The sequence below is a fragment of the Thermobia domestica genome, chromosome 12, assembly GCF_964235325.1.
Source record: "Thermobia domestica chromosome 12, izTheDome1.hap1.1, whole genome shotgun sequence".
NCBI lineage: Eukaryota > Metazoa > Arthropoda > Insecta > Zygentoma > Lepismatidae > Thermobia > Thermobia domestica.
Genome location: NC_137465.1, coordinates 76,388,232 through 76,405,846, shown reverse-complemented (window position 1 = coordinate 76,405,846; position 17,615 = coordinate 76,388,232).

Below are 17,615 nucleotides of genomic sequence, written 5' to 3'. Positions count from 1 at the left end.
AAGGATATGGAAATGGAATTCGGGTCCCGAAACTTCAATTATCCCTACCTTGAATAAAGAGAAATATAGGATCTTCAGCGCCTCCTTACCGAAAAGCTTTCTGAATCTGAGATTAGACTTTCTGGGTTTGATTGATTGATATGTATTTACATCGTTTGTCAAACGCGATGCTTTACAGAACGAGAACTAAATTTAAAGTTCGATCTGAACCCCTTAAGTGCACTGAGAAAAAAAAATGTAGGTGGCATACTTAAAAACGTAGGTTACATTCGTAATTCCTGTAGTTTCTGGACTTAACGTACAACCGTATATAACATCCTGCTAGGGATGCGCTCGAGTCGAGACATGTCTCGAATCTCGACTCGACTCGACTCGAATTCGAGTCGAGATTCGAGTCGAGACACACTTTGTAAAATTCGAGACGAGTCGAGACAAACGTATTTCTCGACTCGAATTTTCGAGTCGAGACACGAGTCGAGTCGAGACGGCTCTTAAAAATCTCGACTCGACTCGAATGTCTCGAAAATTTTTCTATAATTTTTAATATTATTTTGAAGAAAGTATTCACTCAGAAACAGCCTTGAAACCAATTCCAGCTTTTATTCCTTCAGAAAGGTACAGAACGCATAAAATTAATAATTAATCTTTAAAGATCAAGATTTAATTTTCAGCTCAATTCAGTTAATTAGAACTAATAGTTAATGTTGTTGTATTTGGTTGTACTGCAAATATAATGATAATAATAATAATTGATTATCTAGTTTGTATAAAACTATTATCCGTAGTTTAAATCTAGTTTGTATAAAACTATTGCGATAAAGTGGACTTCATAAATTCTCTGAATGAGCAGTTGATAGTCTATAGTAATTTAGCATAGTTATAATTATTGTTTTTGTTCCCATGAACGCAATAGGGTTACGTAACTTCTGGATTATTCGCTTGCCCAACTATTCTGAGGCTTTAATATGTTGCAGCATATCAAGAGCTACGGATAATATATAATGAAACATTTCTTGTACATCACATATTGTGATACGAGACTATTTTACATAGTATATCTTATCTAATATAAATAAAATAAAGAGTTTGTTTGTGAGTTTGTCTGTCTGTTTGTGTGCGACCTGGGGACCAGACGAGTGGACCGAGAGTTCCCAAAATTTGGTCACGGGTACCTTGGTCCAGGCCCCAGATCAAGACGAAGCGTTTATTTTTAAATTTCGAACCAGGGGGGTCTCGGAGGGGACGTTTACTGGGACCGACCTGAGGACCAGACAAGTTGACCGAGAGTTACCAAATTTTGGTCACGGATACCTTGGTCCAGGTCCCAGTCTAAGGCAAAGCGTTTTTGTCAAAATTGTAACCAGGGGGTCTCAGGGGCGCGTTTACCGAGACATGTAGTAAAAGTAATCCAAATTGATCGACATTAGTCGCAAATCCATAGTTTTCACGGTCGCTGAGATCAATGGTGACACTTCCATCAGCGATGACTTGCAAATTCAGCTACCACTGTACGCGGGCCGGGTGTCAGCGGGTGAGGAATACCGAGACATGTATAAATAGCCCATATTGATTGATGCTAGTGTCAAATCCATAGTTTTCGCGGTCGCTGAAATGAATGGTGATACTTCCACAGGTGTTGACTTCCAAATACAGCCCCCATGCTAAGAATGGGTATATTAAACTAGTATTACAGTAAATGGACTGCTCGGATGCCAAGAACTAGTACAGATAAGTACCTTTCACTTCTGTGAATAGGTATTTTTTTAAAGGATTTTTGTAAACACTAAATTATAAAACAATGAACTACATACAGTAGTTATGGTTTTGGTTCCCAACATAAAAGAAATATGAATTGTTCATGAGATATTGAACTTTAACTTTCACTCCTGGAAAATTTCAATTTTGGAGTTAGGCCACTTGGCATCGAAGCAGTTCACTGTAAGATAAATACCGTACATTCCGCACATTAGTAACATAGTTGTTCAGGAGCCTTCGATTTCCATCCTCTCAAATGAAAGCTGAACGATTGCTTGGTACATGCTGACTATATAGGAGAAATAGTGTATTAAGATTTCGAGCTTTGGTGCGTATCCGTATTTACACTCTGATATAACTTTAAGTTCACACTCAAATCGAGCTAATTGTTTAATACATTTCGAAAGCTTTTGTTTATATGCAGCTCATTAAGGAAAATCTATTTCATAATCGTAACATTTATGTACTAAGAAACTATGAACGTAAAGTGGACTCGACCTAGCCTCGTGGCTGCTGTGACTCAGTGGCACAGCTCTCACCCTTGGTGTGTGAGGACTCTGATTCTGTGTGTGTGTGTGTGAACTCCGTGGCTAGTGTACGCGTCTTTGTCGTGGAAGACTCGGGTTCAATTCCCGGCGCGAGCTCATGTAGTTCGGATTCCACGTTAATCAGTAGGTCTACACTTCATATATCCTCGCTGCTGAAAGAGACGGTAAAGTCAAAATCAACTCAACAATATATATGTGTGTGTGCTTATGTGAATTTCCTCGTGGCTGTATGGTTAACACATACACCTTGATCGCGGGAGACTCTGGTTCGATTTACGGTGGAAGCTCATGAAGTTGTTACCGGTATTCCACTTTAAACTGTAAATCCATGCCTCATATAACCATACATATAATATATATGCCTTTGATACACTTATTTTCCGACTTGGAAGCCATCGAAAATTTCCGGACACAGAGTCCCGTAGACCGAAAATGAGAAACATGGCTACAGAGTAAAACTGCCATAAAAATTTAAGCTTTTTAGGCTAACTTAATCCTTATATATAATGCAACTAGCTTGGCCAAGCTATAATGAAGGAAATGCTATCATTTGCAACACTCTGAGAATAGAAAATGTTCGCCAGGTATTACTATCCTCCCCTCTCCTGCAGAATGAAAACCCTGACTAAAACTCAATATTATATATATATATATATATATATATATATATATATATATATATATATATTATACAGTGGCGGATCTAAGGGGGGGCTATAGCTTTACACTGGATAAAACGGAAAAATATGGTTTAGCCCCTCCCTTGATCTTATCCTGGATCCGCCCCTGTATATATATAACTATTTTGTGTAATGTAACAAACAGTGGCGGATAGTATTCATGTTTTCTTGCAGAGGTCCTTACGAGGGTTCGCTTCTATCTTCCTCTCCCCAAGAACTAATAAATTAAAAAATTGCGATTACTTGTTAATCTTGTAAAATTGCGATTACTTGTCAATCTTGTACAAAGGACGCAATTAAAGTCCCAGTGTAACACCCCTTCACATTTAGATTTTTGCCCTGGAAGAAAACCAGTTATTATTGTTTCTTGATTTCTCAGTCTCACCTACATAAACATACGAATAGAATTAAAGGATAGGTCATGTTTAGAGTGCTTGCACGTGACATCTAACTATATTTCTCATCAAATGTGTCACAGATGAAAATGTCCGTTTGTACTGCCTCTATTTTCTGGTACACATGTTTCATTTATGTTATGTTGCTAAAATTCGTTAGGAAACAAGTACAGACTGCGCCTGTGTGCCTGACAAAACGTAAATGTACTGGATAATTATTTCTTCACTTTCTTAAAAAAAAAAAAAAGTAACACATCTCATGTCGGCTAACAAAAGGAGGTAGCGGACCAAAGATAGCCGTTGTTTACCTAAGGTCGTTACACAGCAGGGGTTTCACTCAGTCAGAGAGAGAAAAAAATAATTTAAAGTTTCTACATTTGTTTTGAACTGCAATATACTTCTTCCTTTTATTTTAAGAACCATTTCCTTGTCATTTGTCTGCATCAGAAAAAAATGCAAAAAAATCACTAGAATGTGCCTATTTACCCAAAGTACGTACTAGATCACTAGTTCAATAGTAAAATCACTAAATCTAGTATTATACGAAATCATAAATGTGGCATCCCTGGGTTGGAGCGAAAGTAATGGTTGAAGTAAAAACTAGTCCGTATTTCTACTGCGTTCTGTTGTTGAATTCACAGAAATGTTCAAAAATAAATTCAAGAAGTAAAACACGATCCTACAAAAGACTGTTTACTTGCTCACTGGTTTTAGTATTGTGAACTGAAACTCAAGTCGCAGTCATGTTGAATACTTCTGTCCCTTTCTAGTAGTTTCTACTTTACAACTTGAGGTAGGATGAGGGTCGAGTCGGAAGCGGTATGTATTGTTTATACTACTTACAATGTTACCCCCCCCCCATAAAATATAAATTCACCCTTTCTCCCTTCCCTTTTTCGAATACAATGAACCGACTCTTTTGCTGAAGAAAGATGCTAAGAGAAAATTGAAACATCTGTGTCTAAACTTTCTTTGAAGCGCATTCTTTTGTATTTGTAGGGTTTTGCGAGTGTTTTCACGTCAATATGAAGAGATAGTTAGCCAAATCTTTTACCATGGACTCCTGCTGCGAACTGACCGTGAGTAAACATAAACACCCGATCTCGCTATGCTCAATTTCTCTCGCACACGTGAAATGGGTGTTGTTGTTTCCAAAACAAATAGGAAGTTATCTTGTGCTTTTGCATTTCTGCACGCACACAGGTACCATTGCTATATTTTAATGATCAGAAGAAATATCAAAATCATCCAATATATATGATACGAAACAGCTAACAGAGGGAGGCAAAGATTATAGTATACCAAGTTTTCCGCGTGGTACCATTATGGAGAATAAATATTTGATAAAGTCACGTAGATGCGCTTAAACCTATTCCATCTGTCCTTATAATTTTTATGGCCTCATCAATTTCTCAGGAAAATACGTACAACATATGTCCAAATTCCATATATACTATTTCTAAACTAATGAGTAAACTCATTAAGAACACCAACTGATATCAATAAACAGGAAAGAAAACAATACTTTATACTTCTATCATTTGGTACACATCTCTATGAAGCACAGCTTGTTTCTTTTCGAAATAGCTCCTTCGTGTCACAGCTGTGGTTAGTTTTGTTTTGTGTTAGGATGAAAGAGAGAAATGCAACATTTGCTTCGCGGTGAAGTTATATATATATTATTAAGATGAGCGGTGATAAGCGAGGTTTAACAAAGAGTGCCTTTCGGATGCACAATTTAACGGGTAGTTGCAGTCCGTGTTGAGAATTGAACCAAAGCTATGTAAGACATGTCAATATTGAGCTCTTTTGTGGTAAAGTGAACTTCAGAAACACACAAAAGACTTGAAACATCAAACTAATGTAAAGCAATTGAAAAATAGCCTACCTATCGCTGCATCTTTTCTGTGGCTAGGAACATGCAGTGTGTAGCAACAAGAATCGTGTTAAGGACTTTTTTTTCGAACATAACATTCCCTTCCACACCATAAAAGACAATATAATGTTTGTTAAAAGAAAGTGCACATAATATTTTTAAATTTTGTTTGTGACCCTATCATGCATAATTATAAATAATGCCTTTCATACTACGAGAATGAGTTCAACTATACGTCATGGCCCCTCTAAAGCGGGGCCGCGGTGGCTCAGTGGTAGATCGTTCACCTCTGGTGCTTGGGGACCCTGGTTCGATCCCAGCTCGTACCAAGTGAACTTTGTGGTGGACAAACACCGTGTGCATGGGTTTCCTCGGGGTTCTTCCGTTCCTCCCACTTTCTTCATTCCACGATTTCACTAATTTCTCATCATCACCCCTCTCCTTTAGCCTAACCGGCATAATCGTGGGACGTAAAACTCAAAGATTTCACTTCATTTTTTCCCTCGAAAGCGATATCTTTCAAAATTATTTATTGTTAGATATTGTAAATTTACGGTATCTATTTTAGTGGACGGGAAATTTTGCATCTAATCGGATAATTTCATGGCTTCTAACAGGAATTCGCAGTTACGAAATTTGCATCACTGTCTTTTGAAAGGATGCCTAGAAAAAATACTACTAGAAAATAACTGAAAACACAAAATGGATTTGATAGCCAAATTCACGTCATCTTGGTTCGTCATCATTTTTCTTTAAATATTTGTATTTAGTATTAGATTAGAGTTTAGTGTCCCTTTCAGCATCAAGGCTATATGAGACGTGAACTTACAAATTAACGTGGGTTCAGAACCATAGGAGTTCCCATCGGAAATCGAACCTAGGTCTCCCGCACCAAAGACGCGTACGCTAATCATATGGACAAGGGTGTTCGATATTTAGTAATGTGTACATAAAGTTGTGAAATTGCGCTTGTATAATGGAATGCAATTCCTTCTACTGACATAAACCTTCACAATACTTAGCTGGACAAAGTATCTTTAAAAAGAAAATGTCACTCTTTATGTTTCAGTTCCTGGTTCGACTGAAGGATGGAACTAATTGCAATGAGCGTTTTTAGATCCTACGTTGTGTAGTTGATTCATCATAAACTTGGTATTTGATACGGATATGAACTATTACACTTATTTGGTGTTTATTTCTAAATAAGTCCTAATACAATTTCATAAAGTTGTAATTCTTCTTTAGTTTGTATCACTTTACACAATGACAAATCCAAAAGGTGTGTTGTATCGGTGCAGTACCAGTTTTTCACGTTTTTCAAAATGTTCCAAAACCCAAAGAATAATCTTTAATTTCTGATATTTTAGTCGTCACAAATTACAATTTTATAATGTAGTCAATGTAACGTCCCGTTCAGCAGCGAGGCTATGTGAGACGTGGACCTACTGATTAACGTGGAATCCGAACCACATGAACTCCCACCGGGAATCAAGCCCAGGTTTCCCACGCCAAAGGTAAGTATACTAACCGTTAGCCACGAAGGAGCTCCACCATAATTTTAGTGGGCGATAAGAAATATTTCGCCAGTGCTTTTACAATAAATAAAATTTTATAAGTATTAAAGAATAGTGGTAAAAGATTTTATAATAGCTCTTTTATTTATGAGATATGAGTATTTAAAAAAACAACAACTAAAGAATAGGTTGGCGGAACCACAAAAGACTCGTAAAATAAACTTTCTTATAAATACATACGCACCTTACTCACCTTTTATAATTGCTATGCTTACGTTCTCCATAAAAACAGAAATTCTCTTTTAATGATACTTTACACAAGATCATGAAGTGGGTTCAAATTTAATTAAAGGCAAAATACAATACAATAATCCACAAATATTGCCTCAAGTGAGTTTAAAGATTTCTAAACACTAGTGCGAAACCGGGCTCTGCCGTTGCGATCGATTTACAGGTCTTGAGACGAAAGTAAGAAGGGACTTACGCACACAGTAAGTAAAAACAATTAATATGCCTGTAACTTTTCCCCAAATGGGTGTATTTTAAAACTAACCTCACCATTATTTTTCTAATTAAATTCTAGCCCGAAATTATGTATCATATTACCCTATTCCCATTTTGAAAACTTGGCCTTAATTCAAAATGGCGGATTTCAAGATGGCTGCCATCAAGGTCATATCTACCATACGACTTCCCCCAGGACTTATATGTATCCACATGGTTTTTCTTCACTTTTCTTCATTAACGCTCCGTTTACAAAGGGTAGTAAGGGACTTCTGTAGTAATCTCTAATAACCACATCACAACTCTTAAAAGTTATTTTAAAAAATAGAAAACATGCACCATGGCAAAAATTTGTCATCACAAGTAATGATGCATACATGCCTTCTATCAGCAAAAAAAGTTTCATTGAAATTGGAGCCGTACATTTGAGTGATGTCCCTTGTGGGATGTGATTGAACGTGACGTCAGAACACATCGCCCCCCTTCCCGGAATTTACGGGAATTAGGTGACCTGAGTGAGCACATGTGGTGCCAGCTCTCTCCAGCGACCTATCAAGGATCATTGTGTGTATGCCAAGACGTGTCGCCGTTTTTATCCATGCCAAAAGTCGACATACTGACAATTAGGTAGGTAGTCATGATGGTCTGGCTGATGTGTGCGTATATTTTAACTCGTACATTTTGTCTCGACTCGAATTTCGAGACGTCTCGACTCGAATTCGAGTCGAGTCGAGACAGAGACTGTCGAGTCGAGACACGAGTCGAGACAGAAACATATTTTCGAGTCGAGACATGAGTCGAGACAACATTTTCTCGAGACGAGTCGAGACAGGCTTAAATCTCGACTCGACTCGACTCGAATGCATCCCTACATCCTGCAGCAAACGTATAGCTGAAAAAGTATGTATTATACGTACTGTCTGCACAAGTGCAATGACGTCATTCGTGTGACGTTATCTGCAGTAACAAGTATATACGGAGGTAATATCTAGCTTTGTGACGTCAGGGTCGTATGTAGCATGTGGGTTAATAATGACGACATACACTGACTATCAGGACGGAGCATGATTTCAAGAAGTATGCAATATACGTTCTGTACGTATGTTTCTTGCGTTCAACCCCGAGACAGCATCTATATTGTACTTGTGCCCCATACGTACGACTAGATACAGTATACGTATTGTACGTATGTATTATACAGATTTTCCTTATGTCGCACACAGCTTGTCCAGATACAGCATACAGAATATCCGTATGCACCATACAGAGTGCATATATGTAGCTTACAGACTGTCTGCATGCAGCATATAGATTATACGTATGTCGCGTACAGGTTGGCCATATGTAATGTATAGATTGGATGTATATAGCTAATAGGTTGTCCATATGAAATATACAGATTTTACCTGTATCGAATACGTATTGCCTTCTTGTAATGTATGGATCGGACATATGCAGGATCTAGAGTGTACGTATAGTGCACCATTATTAAAGTGCTGCAACATACTGCAAAGTGCATGATACATTCTTACTGTAATGTTGTCAAATATTGTTTTACTCTGTATGAAAACAAAAATAGCTTAAAATATGGTTGATCTCCTTTGTGCCAATAATAATAAAATTAACAATACTACACTTTTCAAATCTTAGTTTGGAGCAGTGAAACTGTCCAAAGAAATGTATTTACCTGCAGGGTGTCCTATAAGTTTGGGCTTCCTGCTAATTCGTTGGAAAGCTACTGCAAAGTCAAGTGTTGAAAAGTGACACAACCGTTAATTTTAAAATTATGGGCACAAAGCAGGGGCGGATCCAGGACGGACTTCTGGGGGGGGCGGTCGGCGGTAATACTGCTACTTTTAAGAGCTCCAAACTTGTTATGGATGGGTTTATTTATATATAAAATAAGAAAGTTTCCTCTTGTGGAGGGGGGGGGGCGATCGCCCCGATCGCCCCCCTCTGGATCCGCCCCTGGCACAAAGGAGGTTAACCATATATTAAACTATTTTCGTTTCCATACAGAGTAAATCAATATGTGATATATTACTGTAAGAATTTATCATATGGTTTGCAGTTAGTTAGTTGCAGCACCTCAATAATAATGCAAAATGCACAGCCTTATACAATCCTATATTCAAACTCAAACAAGATTTACGTACAATCATTTATTAAGCTGTTATCATCCATTGCTTGTACGATATAAAGATTATTTTACCTCATTCTTTTCCTTAATAGTATCTTCTACTAAAGTGCAGTTGTTACCACAAGAGGCCTGAATAGAATTTTCCAGAAATAACTTCTCTGTACATTTTAATTAACAGGTATGTCTTTTTTTTAAATGTCGCAATAATTAAAAGTGTGGTGTCAGCCGGAAACGTATTCGCTTACAATATGATTCCTACTCAGTACTCGCCATTAAAAATGCAACACCAAGAAGGAGACTGGGTAGATGCGCCAAAGTTCCCAGGCCGATACCTAATAGTAAGTGCAGAATACTCTTAAACGTTCGCTGTATTCGCTGTGTGACAACGTGGTGACAGCGGAGGCGTTGTGCAGCCATCGACTAAACATATTTATTCTTCCCTGCTATAGACATTCTGCAAATTTGGACTTTCCTGGATGCATCCTTCTTAGTGCAACATTTTAAGGAAAGAGCAATTTAACAGTCTCATACATTGCTTAAAGAAAGAGCAATGATTCTCAGAATTACTCGGAAGATATATATACACAATAATTTAAAACGGTTATTTCAAACTTTGCAATTCAAAGCACGAAAAGAACTATAGATAAAGGAACACTGATTTTAGCCAAATAGTAATTAGTAAACTCAATCACACTCAGTACCATTAGTTGCTTGGTGTTATCCGTAAGTCAGAGATCACGGTATCTCATTTCGTGTAGATTTTTGCATTTGTTTAACGCTAAAAATGTATTTTATCGCTAATTGAACCCAGTACCATATATATACCGACAGGACGTACCTTAGTCACAAGGTGACATGAGTGAAACACTAAACTATTCGATTGACACCTGCGGCCTTGTCAACACTAGAGAAAGTTACAAAGTGATTAAGTAAATACGGAACATAGTTCATACAAAGTATAGCGATGTATGAAGTCTCCGTTTCATACGACTTGGATAAAGGATACATCTGAAATAGCAACAAAGAAATATATAATGATTTCTCTGGATAATTTGGATTAGTCCAGAATTCGAACACACACACGCTGGTAAGTCCAACATTTTTTTTAACTTCTTTCTTCGGATTCCCAATAAAGTTGACTACTGAAAAGCTGAGTTATAGATTCTGTATTAAAACAACACCTTCGCTAGACATGTTCAGTATACACATTGTCTTACATACAGAACAATACATTAGTTATTAATGCATGTCTGAAATAATAGTGCTTCGTATAGAATTTTACTTCATCCAATCGCAATAGCACAAAGATAAAAAATATTGCTAGGGATAATGTTCTTATTACAGAGAAAAAGAATTAAAATGACTTAACATTAACAATCATTTTCTTTAAACAGAGATAATATTTTATTATAATTTATGGAAGAAAGAAATAATTTGTAGTACAGTATCTTTATTAGGGTTATATATTCGTACAAAATAATGTAAGTACAACTGAGTGTCTTCAGAAAGGGCGTACTTTTAGCCACAACCTACACTGCTTCTTTTGACTGTCTTTCAAGCAGAATCCTGGTTTGATGCACGAAATACCTGCAACAAAAATCAGAAAATATTTAAAATGTTATATTCAGTGTGCTTAATTTGGTTGTACTTAACAATACAAAGTATCTTAACATTTTTGAGATTAAATGGACAAAATCTGTTCGGTCAGGTATGGACTTTTGGGTTGCACGTAGAAAAACTATGAAGTGTTTATTGATGCTGAACAACAACTCAAAATGTATTACCATTCAAAAGTAAGTGGGTACCTCAATGGTGTTCGGGCTACCATGGGGTACCTAATGTCTGTATTTTTTAGATATATGAAAATATATGTCTCTAAAATGTAAGGAACTGACATCTGTTTACCGAAAACCTCAACTCGGTAAGCCTTATGGATATCGAGATATGGGAAAATAAAGAGCGACACTACAGAACTGTGGAGTTTGCGTACTAGATGGTGCAGTTTCGGAAACGTAATTACGAGGGCTTACAACAACCTCAAAAGTAGTTTCAATTAAATACACTACACACACGCCCTGATGGGGGTTTTCGGGTACCATGATATTCCCAGAACTCTCATTTCTAAATATTGTAAAATATGTCTTAATAACGTTTTAAAGAACGTTAGAGGTGTGTGTTTACCGAAACCGCAAGTCGGTACGCCTAACAGTTACCGAAATATGGTGAAATAAAAAGCGACACCATAGGTACGTGGAGCTTGCATATTAGACAGTACAATTTAGAAAATTAATTAAAATATGACTATCAAGATATTGTCAAATAAAGGGAGGATCCATATAGTTATGGGGTTTTCGTGTTAGGTGGTAAAATTTCCGAAACCGGTCATGTAAAGTTAATAAGCATCAGTAGCAATTTCATCTTAAAATAATTAGGTATTTCCATGGAGTTTAAGAACATCATGGGGTCTACCAAGATTAAATTTTAAAAGTTTTGTAAAATATATTTTGACATTTGTAAAGAGTATTAGAAATATGTATTTACCTAAAAGTTCCAGCTAGTACATCTAGCAGCTAGAGAGACACCATACAATAAAAGCGTATTAGATCTTGAAATTTCAGAAAACAATTATTGATCCTAACAAAAGTTAAATAAGATGGTACTTATATGGATTGAGTGAGTACCTCAGACTCGTCAGTACAATTTCGATCGAAAGATTAATTCAGCTCTAAATTTTCTTTGGACAATTCCAAGCGTTCATCGGGCTCTGAAATAAAGTGAACATTTTTTGTCAATATCTAATATAGCAAGCGAGATATAAGGAATTATGCATTTTATGACGTCGTAAAAATAGAGACCCACATGGATTTGTACTTTTGAGTATTTGCTGTAAGAAGAAGAAATTTCAGAAAACAACCGTATATACCTTAATAGACAATTAAATGGGCGAGGGCACGATGGCTTAGGGGTAGAGTGCTTACCTCTAGTGTATTGGGTTCTTGGTTCGATCCATGGTCAAGTCAGTTTGTAGTGCACATCGTATTCGTGGGTTTTCTCGGGGTACTCTCTTTCCTCCCACCTTTGCATTCTATCAATTCTGTCAACAACATTCACTTGCTTTAATCATAATCTCCCTGAGACTAAAATGCATAATCGTGGGTCGCTACACTGAAATATTTCCTTTTATTTAATTTTAAAATTAAATAGGGAGTTAAGTATGATCGTATCTCTACAGGTTAAGTGAATACTCCAATAGTTTCTGCAAAAAAAGATTAGTTAAATACCCTACCACTAAGCTACTGTGTCCCCGCCCACTGAATTGTCTATTAAGGTATATACAGTAGTTTTCTGAATTTTTTTTTCTTATAGGAAAGAGCCAAAAGTACAAATCCGTAAAGATCTCTATTTTTACGTCATAAAATATATAATTCCTTATATCTTGGTTACTATCTTAGATATTGACAGCGAATTTTCATTCTTTTCGATGAACCCTTGGAATTGCCTGAAGAAAACCTAGGACTGAACTAATCTTTCGATCGAAATTGTACTGAGGTACTCATTTAACCCATAGAAGTACCATCTTATTTAATTTTGTTGCCACCAATAATTGTTTCCGAAATTTCAAGATCTCGTACGCTTTTATTTCACAGTGTTTCTCCAGATGTTAGATGTACTAGCTGGAAGTTTTGGGTAAACACATATTTCAAATACTGTTTACAAATGTCAGATTATATTTTCAAAAGCTTTTAAAATTTAATTTTGGTAGACCCCATGATGTTCTAACACTCCATGAGGATATCTAATTACTTTAAGATGAAATTACTACTGGTGTTTATTAACTTTCCATGACCGATTTCGGAAATTTTAGCATCTAACACGAAAACCCCTTAACTGTGTTGGTCCTCCCTTTATTTGACATCTTGATAGCCGTTAGTCATATTTTAATTCAATTTCCGAATTGTAGCGTCAAGTATGCAAGCCCCACATACCTATAGTTTATTTTCCCATACCTCGGTATCCATAAGGCTTACCGAGTTGCAGTTTTCAGTAAAAAAAAAATCAGTTCTTTACATTTTAGAGACATGTATTTCCATATATCTAAAACGCAGAAATTAAGTACCGCATTAGAACTCCATTGGAGTACTCACTTACTTTTGCATAGCAGGGTAAAAACGCCAGTGGTTCTCACTTTAAGGTTGAAAACATACTATTTTGTCTCTTCTCTGAGCATCGTGAATCTGTCGGAGCTGTACCATAGTTGGAAAGACTCACTGATTCTTCCTATAATGACCATGTAGTTAGAATTAAAAAAGGAGTAGCCGTTGGAGGAAAAACAATATTTTAAAATCCTTGCACCAGTAGTCGTCACCTTAAAATCAAAATGTTTCAGTAGTAGTCAGGATTTTCTACCAGTGTTCGTCACTCAAATAACTTGACATAATTTATTCAAAAACGCACTGTGTATCAGTTTAGGGTTAAGAATACAATATAAAGTAGTAAGCTTAATAACTTTGCATCACTTTTAGCACTCAAGAAATAAAATAAAAACGTTTTTACATACTTTTTAAAGCAATTTCAGAGAGAAAAATGTTAACTGAATTCAAAAGTTAACTGTATATCACTTCCACGTTAAGAGTACAATATTAAATACTATGTTTAATAACTATACGTCACTTTAAACTCTCAAGAATGAAAATAAACGTTTGTACATACATTTTAAAAACAATCTGAGAAACAAAATAAGTTAACTGAATTCAAAATTTAATTATACATCACCTTAAGCTTGAGAATACACTATAAAATACAGAGATTAATAAAAAATGAAATCTTTAAGTTTAATGTCCCACGATTATGCCGGTTAGGCTACAGGAGACGGAGATAATGAGAAATGAGTGAAATGGTGGAATGAAGAAAGTGGGAGGAAACGGGAGAACCCCGAGAAAACCCACGAGCACGGTGTTTGTCCACTACAAAGTCCACACGGCGCGAGTTGGGATCGAACCAGGGACCCCAAACACCGGAGGTTAACACTCTACCACTGAGCCACCGCGCCCCCCTGAGATTAATAATAATGCATTACTGAAGAATGAAAACAAAAATGTTTTAGCTACCTATATTGTATTTACATGTTACCGGTATTTCTCATTAACTTTTTTTTTTTTTGATACCTCATGATCAAGTGTAGGGATGCGCAAGAGAAAAGATTTGAGATTGTCTCCTCTCGAAAAGGTGCCGCGAAAGTTATGTCTCGTCTCGAAAACTGGATCCGTTTCTATTGGAAGAGCTCTATCTCGTCTCGAATTTCGTAACAAAAATTCTGTCTCGTCTTGTCTCGTGCGCATCCCTAATCAGGTCCATAGCCAAAAACTTCATTTCGGAGGGGGTTCGATAGGGCTTTGGGATATCCGAATTTAGATATAGATAATCGATATTGACAAACTATCGAAACTTGTTCGAAATATCGAAAAATACAGCAATATCGAAATATAAACAATATCAAAAATCGAAAATATAGAAATATGAAAGAGATCAAAAATATGGATATATCGATCAAAAATGGATATATGATCTTGGAATACGATTTGGTGGAATAATGAGGGAGAAAAATAATCATTGATTAAATATTAAATTGAAAAGAAATAAGAGCCTGACGCTCAAATACTTATCTATCCGGCACCCATCTTGATCCCCATAAAATATCATGAAGTGCTTGATTGATTCTAAACCCAATAATAGTAATAGTAATTTAACAACAAACACAGAATATATAATTTACGCACCTTGAAATGTAGAAATTAATGATTGTAATCCCCAGCTTTCCAATAGACGTTTGATTTCTCCAAATGAAGATTCGGATATCTTGTTTCTTCTCAAGCAATAATGGGTTACAATAATCAGTTGCAGTCCAAAGCCAAGTCACTAAGTTAAGCATGAAAATAAAGAATTCATTAGTTAGATGCATACAAAATCCTACGCATATAAATCCGAATCTACTTGTATTAAATTGTAAATTTAAACAAACTAAATTATACTACTTTGGAAAGCGTCTCCAAATATAATGTTTTCATTCTAAAGTGAAGGAATTTTTAAAATCGGATGACCCGTTTGCGCTGTACACTCGCTATGCGTCCAATGTGAAATGAAAATGCAACATTGCCATTTACCTGGACCCATAACGTAAGTGAGTGAAGTTACTGTCTTTTACGCTAACATGTCGATGGCCAGCCCCCGTTTCAAACAGTAACTTCATTCACTTATGTTGTGGGTCCAGGTAAATGACAACGTTGCATTTTCATTTAAAATTGGGTGCATAAAGAGTATACAGCACAAACATCTCGTCCGATTTTTTTTAAAAAGTGTTCACTTTAGATTGAAAACGTCATATTTCGAGATGTTTTTCCTCTTACATTTTGTTGTAACTCTGATAATAACAGAGTTATCCTATGTCAGGGAACGTTTGAGACATCCTGTATACATCATAAGAAGTTCCTTTCTAAATTCTACACGGATGTGGTTTCATTGAATGTGAGGTGGGTGATACACATTAGGCCTTTTGGGAGTACGTCACACGGACGACCGTAATTTTGTGTTCAAAATTTTTATGAATTGATGGGATATGTGATACATATGGCCACGGACTAGAATTTTCTCAGTATGTCAAATATGCAATCAGATTTCATGCAGCTTAATTTGGTGAAAAGCTATTGCCAATTGAACGTTACATTTACCTCTTTCTTGCAGATGTTGAACCATGCCGTTAGCACGTGAGGAATGGATCGAAATAATCAAACTGTGGGGCGGGAGGAGTATATGTGCAGTGGTTGCCGATTGCAGTCATCCACAATGTGACTCTGTGTCACATGTTTCAGTGTCACAGTAATTAACTAAATTTGAGAAGACGGGGACATTCGTGAACATACATCGTAGCGGTTCAAACTCGCGGAACCTTTTTCCTTCCCCATTTTGAACCGGTACATGAAAATGCCATTTTCTCCATGTTTGCCTGCGCCGATTTTGAAAATTCCTTCACTAATCGATTTCTCTCGTCGAGTACTACAAGAAACAGTTAAAATCTCGCGGGCCCTTTTTTCTTCCCCATTTTGAACTGATACATGAAAATGCGATTTTCTTCATGCTTGCCTGCGCCGATTTTGACAATTCCTTCACTAGTCGATTTCTCTCGTCGAGTATTACAAGAATCAGTTAAAATCTTGCGGCCCTTTTTTCTTCCCCACTTTGAACCGGAACATGAAAAATGAGATTTTCTTTATGTTTGCCTGCGCCGATTTTGAAAATTCCTTCACTAATCGATTTCTCTCGACGAGTACTACAAGAATCAGTTAAAATCTCGCGGAACCTTTTTCCTTCTCCATTTTGAACCGGTACATGAAAATGCCATTTTCTCCATGTTTGCCTGCGCCGATTTTGAAAATTCCTTCACTAATCGATTTCTCTCGTCGAGTACTACAAGAATCAGTTAAAATCTCGCGGTTCTTTTTCATTCCCCATTTTGAACTGGTACATGAAAATGCGATTTTCTCTATGTTTGCCTGCGCCGATTTTGAAAATTCCTTCACTAATCGATTTCTCTCGTCGTGTACAAGAATCAATTAAAATCTCGCGGTCGTCTTTTCTTCCCCATTTTGAACCGGTACATGAAAATGCCATTTTCTCCATGTTTGCCTGCGCCGATTTTGAAAATTCCTTCACTAATCGATTTCTCTCGTCGAGTACTACAAGAAACAGTTAAAATCTCGCGGGCCCTTTTTTCTTCCCCATTTTGAACTGATACATGAAAATGCGATTTTCTTCATGCTTGCCTGCGCCGATTTTGACAATTCCTTCACTAGTCGATTTCTCTCGTCGAGTATTACAAGAATCAGTTAAAATCTTGCGGCCCTTTATTCTTCCCCACTTTGAACCGGAACATGAAAATGAGATTTTCTCTATGTTTGCCTGCGCCGATTTTGAAAATTCCTTCACTAATCGATTTCTCTCGACGAGTACTACAAGAATCAGTTAAAATCTCGCGGAACCTTTTTCCTTCCCCATTTTGAACCGGTACATGAAAATGCCATTTTCTCCATGTTTGCCTGCGCCGATTTTGAAAATTCCTTCACTAATCGATTTCTCTCGTCGTGTACAAGAATCAATTAAAATCTCGCGGTCGTCTTTTCTTCCCCATTTTGAACCGGTACATGAAAAT